The sequence below is a fragment of the Cyprinus carpio genome, chromosome B14, assembly GCF_018340385.1.
Source record: "Cyprinus carpio isolate SPL01 chromosome B14, ASM1834038v1, whole genome shotgun sequence".
NCBI lineage: Eukaryota > Metazoa > Chordata > Actinopteri > Cypriniformes > Cyprinidae > Cyprinus > Cyprinus carpio.
In genome coordinates, this window is record NC_056610.1 from 14,765,886 (window position 1) to 14,776,180 (window position 10,295).

General features: G+C 38.2%; 1 pseudogene; it reads right to left on the reverse strand.

Moving 5' to 3' along the window:
* Positions 1–245: 245 nt before the first annotated feature.
* On the reverse strand, positions 246–6,028 carry LOC122139685 (annotated as a pseudogene).
* Between the last annotated feature and the right edge of the window lie 4,267 nt (positions 6,029–10,295).

The window sequence follows — 10,295 nt, forward strand, 5'->3', positions numbered from 1 at the left end:
AACAAGTTGAAATTATGATCACTAGTGCATAACTTATGCTTTTTACTCAAATAAAATCGAGGCATGACACAGTTGTATTTTCTTGTGTTGGCTTAGTTTTGTGTGGGAAGTGCTTTGGCCGCAGTCATTGTCTGAAACCATCATCAAAGGGATTAAAGAGATTTCAGGTGTCAGAACAGGATCACCCGTAACAATATGGCCTGCCGCATTCAGTCAGAATAAGTCCACTCTTCTCTTCTTAACTCTCACTTTGTCCTTATCTCACTGCATACGGCAAGAAGAGGAAATAGAGTTAACACGACACCATTTAACAAGGGAGGTTAAGATCAGGCTAATTTGAAGGGACGACGTGTCCACATGAAAAAACCATTTCAAACACACAAGGTAAAAAAAACAAAAAAAATAAGGATTTGATGAATGTTCACCAAGAACACCTGTACTTCATAGTCAGTTAAAAACTCAAATACGCTTTATTTTTCGCATGCATTCTTTTGCCATGTCAACCTCTTTATTTTAGTCTAGTTTAAGCCAACGCATGAAGCAGCAAAAACATCTACAGGACCACATTGTACTATTGCATTGCCTTCATTTTCATTGGAATTTCTGCTTTAAAATCATTCTTTAGTAAATCTGTCACGTGATATATAATTGTCAAAGGGGTGGTATTTTGGTGTGGTTTGCCATAACAGTTTCCAGTGTTTTGAGAGGTTACTGGTTTTTTACCTCAATGTTTTAACTCATTTAACAATATAATGAAGAACAATGTACATTGCAATTATGATTGTGTACTCCTTGGATTGCTGATATGTCAAGGGCCAGTTAGCACTCATGTGCACATTAACATTCATTCTAAACAATAAACTGTTTCTTTTAGGTCGTGGCTGGCTTTTATCCATACTGGCTGTGTGTCCTGGGTCACAGCGGACAAACCCATGCGCGCCCCCCTGAGCAAACTGGAGGATTTCTATCTTTTCTTTAGTTTCCAGCAATGTCTCCTTCACTCCCTTCTCCAGGATGTTCCCTCGTGCCTCAATCCACATTATCTGTCCAATCACACCCTCCATTGCAGAGCAGATAGGCAGGGATCACCAGAATTTCATCTGAAGGCAGAAGAGATTAGGGTCAGAGTTCAAGCTCCTTTAAGACATTTTCTTCAGGTAGCTCTTCTTAAAGAGTCTTCCTAAAGTAATAGTTCAGGCCAAAATGAAAATTCTGTCATTTATACACCCTCATTGTCACTGAAGAACACTGGAATCCAAAACAACATCGGAATTTTTTTTTATTTGTTCCACAGAAGAAAGAAAGCCATAGAGGTTTATAATGACGTAAATGGTAACCACATTTTCATTTTTGGGTTTCATTTTCTTTTTTAACAGTATTTAGTTTCCTCCTTCAAAAAACATTTTTGTTCCCCTGTATTATAATTTATGGGGCCCGAACAACAACAAACTACACTTGAATTTATGAAGTAACAACTGATAGTATGCCATGTTAAATATCACACTTTGTAGATAGCAAAGCAAACCTACTTTTCCTGGTTCTCATGGCAGACGTTGGTTTGCTGTCTATTGGATTAGTGTATGAGAAGCAACTAATCATGCAGTTACTGTTACAAAGCTGTGACTGTTATAAAAGCTGAGAGCGTTATGTGGGGATAAATTAAAGCTATTTTTAATCCTTAAATAATGAATATTGACACATTTGAGTTCAAAACCATACTGCCAGCCGTTCCGGAAACATGTCGATATTCAGTGATGAGTGTGTGAACAGTTCGATGGGTTGAGCGCATTAGATTATACAATGTGTTATTCAAGGTTAACGCTTAAAATCATGTGGTTATTTGGGGGAGTCCTCACAAAACATTCATAATGATCCTCTGACATCAGTTTGTAGGTTAATTTGCCATGAGTAAATTAAGTTCTGTAGTTTAGCATGATTCAACATAAATTACAAAATTGATTTTTAAGTTGTTGTATTTCTTCAGAACTACCATTCAAAGTTTGGGGTCAGTAAGATTTTTTTAAATGTCTTTTATGGCTTAAGGATGCATTTATTTGATCAATAAAAGTACAGAAATATAGAACATACAGTAAAAACAGAAATATTGTAAAATTTTATTACAATTTACAAATTAAATTACAATTTAAAACACATATTTTCTATTTTAATATACTTTAAAATGTAATGTATTCCTTTGTTGGAAAAGCTGTCATTGCTCCAGTCTTTAGTGTCAAATGATAAATCATTCTAATATTGCTGATTTGGTTTTCAATAAACAATATCTTATTATTGTCAATGTTGAAAGTAGTTGTGCTGCTTAATATTTTTGTGGGAACGTGATACTTTTTTTCAGGATTGTTTGATGAATAGAAAATTCAAACAAACAGCATTTTTTTTAAAAATATAAATCTTTTGTAAAGTTATAAATGTCATTTTTGATTAATTCAATGCATGCTGAATAAAACTATTCATTAGAAAGAAAACTCTTACTGACCCCAAACTTTTGAATGGTAGTGTTTTGCTGACAACAACTGGAGTCCTTATATAGCATCTTCCTAGAAATTTATATTTAATTAGGGTGTTCAGAAGTCACATGAATAATTTATGTTGAGGAACAAAACACAAAAGCCTAATGCAAATCTTATTTTACTCATAAATCACAAACTTCAATTATAAATGCCCATAGGAGTTCCTGAGAGAAGCCATGACTCGGAAAAAGCAAATTATTTTTTTCTCTTTGGACTATGAGGGTCAGTGGCCTGTAATTACTACTCATTCAAGCCATGAATCAGCTCATACCTGGAGAAGGAAATCAAATAATACGCAAGGGCCGATGGTGTTCATTAAACCCATGTAGTAGTTGACAAGGGCCTGGCGGCAACCTCGGTTGTACAGGTTCAGCTCTTCACTCTGGTACTCGTAGTTGTAATGGGCAGAGTTGTCCAGGAGACTGTACTGGATACAGGGCCGGGGGGAGGCAGGGTTACAGCAGCTGAATGGGACCCCATCCAACAGATATCGGCCATCTACGTTACTCCTCACACGACTGTCAGCAAAATGGAATAGACAGTTTTGTTACACTATTGATTCTGCAGCTCTCTTTATTGACTTTCTGATCAATGCATCAGGTTCATTAGGTGATGAAATCCTGTATTGGAACATAACGTGCTAAATTCGGATACACCTTAGAAGCTAAAAGAAAGCATTTTGAGATGTTTTGCAGGGTATTGCCTAACTAATGATACCTCTGATTCACCCTTCACCCTTCACATTCAGGAGAGAGTGCAGGAGCATGAGTTTATCTATGATTTTTGGACTCACTCTTTCCACTTCTTTGGATGTGAAGTCCAGGTAGCGGTTGCTGATCCACTGCACCTCAAACCAGTCCCTGTAGTTAGTATTACCACAGCACTGGAACTCAATCTGTAAACGATCAATAGTCTCCTTCTGGAAACAACGGCCTGGTGTGTCTGTATCCTGTAGAGATATGGGACATCAGATAATTACTTTAAAGTTCATTTAGAGAAATATGTATGACTTGAAACCCTGCAATTCAGTTCAGTACCAAATCATTCTTTCTATTCTTTGGATTTTAGACTTTAGTACATTATGTTGTCCTGCCTTTGAAAATATTTATTTGAATTAAGTATTGTCTAGTATGCAAAGGGCCTCTGAAATGCCAGATTAATTCATTCATTCATTTCAATAAATATCTATTGGACTCTGCAATGCTAGATTTATTTAATTTATTTCAATAAATATCTAAAGTAGTCTGAAATTCCAAATGTATTCAAATAAATAAATATCTAACACTTAAATATCTAGCATAAGTATATAAGTCTACCAATAGTATTTCAAAACATCAGTTGTGATTTCCACAAGAAACTTGAGAAAATTTCCTGTTTAAAATCTGTCCTCCATGTGTAAAATAAAATTACAAACAAGAAATTTCTGAATTTAAAATATAAATCACAGCTACATTTTTTGAAGTAATTAAAAAGATTTATGCACCAAAACAAGATCACTGTGTAAATAACACACACACACACACACACACACACACACACACACACATACATATATATTGTATGTAATTATATTCATTGATATATATATATGGTATGCTACATAATATTATCTTATACTGTATATGTATGGTAAGGGCCTTTGCCTAAATACTAAATCATATCAATGACCCTGATTGCTGTTAAATAAATTTTAGACCCCACTTTATTCTGTTTTGTCTTTCTCTCACCAACCTTTGTAGAAGCTGTATTGCCTTTTCTTCAGCCAGATCTTCAGAGGGACTCCTCACCGGCTGGGCTGCAGGGCGACGTCTCAGAATACCATAGCAACCAGGCAGCAGGGTGAAGGTGATGATAGACAGAGAAGAGAAAAACGGAGGAAGCAACGTCTTCCAGCGTGGGACACGCGAGGGGTCCAGTGAGTCCTGTCAGAACTTTACCAGCACAGATGTTGATGCCCACTGACGCTAAAACCACACTGTCAATCAGCAGATTTGCGCACAAGGTGGATGTCCCCACTGGTGCATTCACTTTTTGAGAGTGAGAAGGGTTGAATTAGTGGTTATTTCCCTTCCTTTTTGTGTGTTTTTTTTTTTGCTATTATAGTGGCTGACATTGAATCAGGCCCAGACCCATGTTACCTTTCTTTACTAAAGGGCTGACGCTTCAACTGAAACTTGAAATTGTAAATTAAATCAGTCATGAGAAAAAGGTTTCCCCTACTATTTACAATTTGTCTTACTGGGCATATGACAAATACTTTTATCCAACGCCACTGACATTCCGCTTATGAGTAAATACTTACTTTTTAACAGTTCTGGTAAAACCTGCTACAGGAAAACAATTAAGCAACTTCAATTCATTCTACATCTGCCTATAACCCGTGACAGGAACATCATCAAAAGAATTTAGGTTAGATAATGTTTATGGTACAGACTGTTTATCTGGTAATTATCCTACACCTGTTTAACAGAAGCATTGTTGTGATTTTTTTTTTCTTGTTTAATCCTTCAGTTCTCTTTCCATAATGCTCTTTCATACATTATCAGGTTTCATGTGTGACGGTTTATTTACTTTCTTATAGGATCCAGGCTCAGGTATGGTTGCACACTACAAGACATTATCTGATGTCAAATCCTCAGATTCTGTGAGATTATGCCTCTCAACAAGACAAAGCTTAGGGCCTGTTAACACTGGTGTTGACAGTATAAAGGGAAATGAAAGAGTAGATTGGTGTAGTAATTGTTAAAAATATATAGTAATTGATATTCATTGTGTTCCAAATAAAATAATATAGGCAAACCATTAAGTAAATATGATAAGTTAGTGAGTGTGGCCAAGTATGGTGTTCTCAGACGCAAAATGAAAAAAAAAAAAGTGCTTGATTAAACCCATTCAAGTGCACACACACGCAGCATAAACCAATGCTGCGGCACCTCGGGAGCACTTGGGACTTTGGTGCCTTGCTCAAGGGTCTCACCTCAGTCATGGTATTGAAGGTGGAGAGAGCGCTGGTTATTCACTTCCCCCACTTACAATCCCTGACGCACCTGAGACTCAAACCAACTACCTTCGGGTTACAAGTCCGACACCCATAATCCATTAGGCCACAACATAGCCTCCACTATGATGTGCAGTGCTTTACGGCTTATCCTCTCACACACGTTATAGATCCTAATGGACGAGAATAGCCAAACCCACAACGTGCACCTTGCAATGACAGTCTGTTTCCATCTTATGTTTTTTTAGAGCTAACAAGCATGTGATTCAAAGGAGGCTTTGTACATCAACCTGCGTTCAATTTCAGGTTATAGTACTGTTTTTTGTTAAAGGAGAGAAAAGTTTGATTACCTATGATGCGGCGATGTAGCTCAGTTGTGAGGAAGACGCCCTAAGCAAAGGTGATGGCTCCAGAGGAACAGGGCCACCCATTGAACGCAGCCATAGACCCTGGGCAGACGCACCCTCCTTTTGGAAGGGGACTTGATTTTTAACAAAACCATGCTGCATAGGAAGAAGTGTAGGATAGAGGAGAGAGAGAAGTTGAGAAGAGCAGAAGAGGAAGTGAATGAGGAGGGCATGCATCAGCATAGCCGACACGGCAAAATAACAAAAACAGTCGCATCCAGTCAATTTCCCATAAGGTTTCGGTACTTATAATCATATCACTTTTGACAATAATCGCCATATTACTTCTAAAAACGAATACATGGACGTGGGACAAAAAAATGTCTATGGATGTTGAATAAAAATGACATTTTAAGTTGGCCCCATAGATAATCTGATGTTAGCACAACGAAAAAAATAAGTATTTTACCTTCAAGAATGTTTTGAAGTCGGCCTTCTTTTCAGACCCTGAGCCTGTCAAACTGCCTCCTATCAGTTTGGCAAGCCAATTTTGATTAGGTCTTAAAACTATGAAATAGGGTAGTAGATCTTGAGTGTCATAAATCGCCTCTCATGTCGGCTCCTATTAGACCAAGTCCACCAATGAGAAATCCAGGCCAGGGTCCTCTAAGCAAACCTGCCTTAGGTAAAAAAGCTCCAGAAGAGTGCCAGAGGGAGGGGGTTCTGACGCAATAGGGTGCCATTTTAATGGGAATGAGAAACCGTGAAACTGAAAATAATGCGAGAAGAAACACAGGCACGACAAGAAGGTGATGCATTCCTGTGAAGCCTCGGTTTATACACCCCCAGGGTCAGAAATAAATGACAGACTCTAAAAGTGCAGACACAGTGTGAGAGAGCGACAAACAAGCACCAGATATTAAAAATGTAGTAGCATTTGGTGCCGAATTCGACAATTTTTATTTCAACATTTTAGGATATGATATGATATGATATACAATATAAATTGCATCTTCCATTGCCCAGCCAAGCTGCGATGGGTAAGAGCCTTGCAGACATCACCAGTGTTGGGTCCCTGCCAAGAAGGCTATGTTTACTAGTTCCAATGTTGAAGTGTTCATGTGTGTCTAATAAGGAAGGGTCGTGTGCTTTTTTAATGTTGACTATGCAGAATATAAAGGCTGTATATGATATTAATCAGGAACGGGTCATGTGGACAGATACCAAAACCTAATAATTGTGTTATGATGAAGCCTGTGTGATGCTGTGTTTTAATTTTAATTTGCAAATCAGGTGAAAGTAATTGAGTGACTCATGGGATGTTCCACGTTTGTTTTGACTAGGGATATAAAGATCAGCACTTAAAGGGACTAGGACAGAGATAAATCACTCACAACATGTTAGGAGCAAATGAAGCACAACAAGCCCTTCTATTACTACATTTAAAATAAAAAATCCACGGATATTCTTATACTAACTGTACATAGTTATGTGGCTTATTTTTTTTCTCTAGCAGAAACATAATTAATATTCTATCAGATTTCACAAAAACAAACAATTTCAACTATCCTAAATGTCAAAGTATACAATTAAATACACTCTAGAAATATACTCTTCCGTTGTAATTTTAAATTTTATAAAGGCAAACTTAAAGCACTCAAAGATCACAGACGGCGAGTGCTATACGTGCCCGAACAGAGCTCATGGACAGTAAATTGCCTTTGGTATTAAAACTCATATCGATATATAGGCTATATTATGTTATGTTCAAACCAATCCTTTAATATTTTTCACAATAGCCAGGGCACAAAGTGCAAACCGTATAAAAATAATAATAGTGAGGATAACCCTTTTGAGCAATTGTACACTGTAAAAAAGCGAGAAATTAGTTTATGTCACAAATAGCAGAGCCACGTTAGTTTGATCCTTGCCCGGCAATATTGGTAACGGGAGGTGTTAGAGCTTTTTTATTTTCCTATACAGTTACCAAAAGACAGTCAAATGAATTTTGTTACTGCTTCTCTTCTGTTAGCTCTTGCTGTATCGTTTCCTTCCCAATCATGGCGCGGGAGGCAGGAATCTGGTTCCAAAAACACTCATCAGCATCCGTTGAGCGGTAGGATAGCTGACACTCAGTGGGCTCGTTCCCCACAGTGTCAGTTTCCCTCTCAAACCGTCGTCTGCTGAGCGCTCATCGCATCTGGATTATCATGGTTATGGGGGAAATTCAAGTGAATCTCCTGTGTGCTTGGCTAATTGGTGCAATTATGGATGATTTGGTGCTTTGTTATCCTGCAAAGCGTGTTCGGGCTTGGCCGATCAGAGAACTAAATCAAAAGGAAGGTTGTGGAGGCCCTTCCTTACAGTCACAAGTTGCCCTGGCCATGCCCATGGCTCGTGATCATGTTTCCCTGGCAGCAAAGGTTGGTGGGCAGGCTGTTGTCTGGCAAACTGAGCATGTGTGTTCCAGTCTGTGGGCCATTCCAAAATACATCCCTTTTTCCATCAAACGGTTGAAGTTGTTTCTGAGCTCCTTCCCCCGCTCTGATTGTGAATCATCAGTTGTGGCGGGGATGATGTGTGAGGACATTAAACACGGGCTCCAGTGCTACTCATGAGAGTTGCTAAGGGATTTTCTCAACAACTCTCTTAATCAAGTGAGGGAACCTAACAGAAAGACGTGTTTACCCTTTAAACCTTTGGTGTTTGCATAAGGTGATTTTGTGGTTTTTAATGTTGAAATACTGAATTGTGCTAGACACCACTATAAATCAACCTGTGTTGGCATAATGTAAGCAAAGATCTAGTGTAACTACGTGTAAGAATGATTATAGTGTAAAGATAAGCCTCAATTGGATACCAACATCTAACTACACTACAATACACTATCTAGGATTGTCTAATATGTATAATATCATAGGCGTACTAGAGTAGGCAGTGTTTGGGTGAATTGACTAGGTTGTGCAAAAAAATCGAAGACAATCTATTTGCAGTATCTGTCTGTGGGGTTGCACTAACATTTAAAAAGTTTCAGAGCTCTGATGGTCGTCTGCGCAGTCTCCCAGCTGTTTAGTCAGATCTGCAATTCTTCTGCATGAGGACTTCCTCTCTGAGTCCACGCTGTCCTCCCTTTTCAGAGCAGGTTACAAACATACTGGTTAAATTATAACACAGGTGGTGGTATAGCACTAACTGAAATTTCAGCAGATGGTGAATTTTTATAGAGCCCATCGGCACGGAACGCAGTGCTTTAATAAGTCAGCCATAAGCCCTGAAAAGCGTACCCATCATCTTTTACAGAATGTGCAATTTACGATTTAGCAAACAACCAACTTTAATTGCACTGTACTGGATGTGTCTCTTTAGTAACAACCCCTGTTTTCCTTCGTTGGTCATATTCTTTCTTGTTTTTTATAGTTAATATACACTTTTATGTCAGGCACAAATCTCAAATCTACCCCCAAAAATGATGAATGCGTCCCACCTCAGAGTTCTTGACCTTTTAAAAAATCATAATTACGTTTCTATTCAACGGATGTTACATTTCAGTGTAATAATACAACAATGTTAGTTAGCTCATATTGTAACAATTTGTGTTAAAAATTTTGACCCTACTTTAATACCTGTATAATATATATATATTGGATATATATATACATATATAACCGCTTATTGTGTCGCTCATTGTTAGTGAAAAAAGATGCCTTCTACCAACTTTTTGTAAACCCCCCCATACAGCAGTTTTGAGTTTCTGCGCCAGATACTGCTTGCATGCTGAGACACAGAATAAGCTTTCCTGTAGGCCTGGCAAACTGATACATAACCGAATAACAGATGAGTGCTATCATTTAATGCACTAAAACATTTTTTTATTCACAGTATTAACATATGGATGTTAGCTGCCTGCCCCTCTTTTACTTCTCTCTTTGAAGCTGACTAACTCTGTCTTGGTACATTGCAATTCTGCCTCCATGTTCTCAATGCAGGCCACAGTCTTGCAACAGGGTCTCATGTAGCTCTTTGTTGTGCTCCTCCAGCATGCCTGCAATATATTACAGATCAGTGTGTTTAATCTGTCTTTGTCAGGAGATAAACTGCTGTGTTTTTCTGCAGAAGCTCAATGTCCTAAATATATCCATAAAGAAAAACTACTATGACTCTGCTCTAACTGTGTACTGGACAGATGAAACAGAGACAGATGACAATAGAAGCAATCAAATATGGCTCCAGGTTGGATGGGCCGAGTTTAGGACAACGGAGCAGAGTAAAAAAGGGGGAACGCTCTGGAATAAGAGCAAAATCAAATAGTCTGAACTAACCAGAATCTGAAAGGGGGGGAGAAACCACTTACTGACCTCTGTCCACGGAACCAGATGAATCCTAGGGGCATGAGAGAAGAGAGAGGGGGTGAAACATTGAATA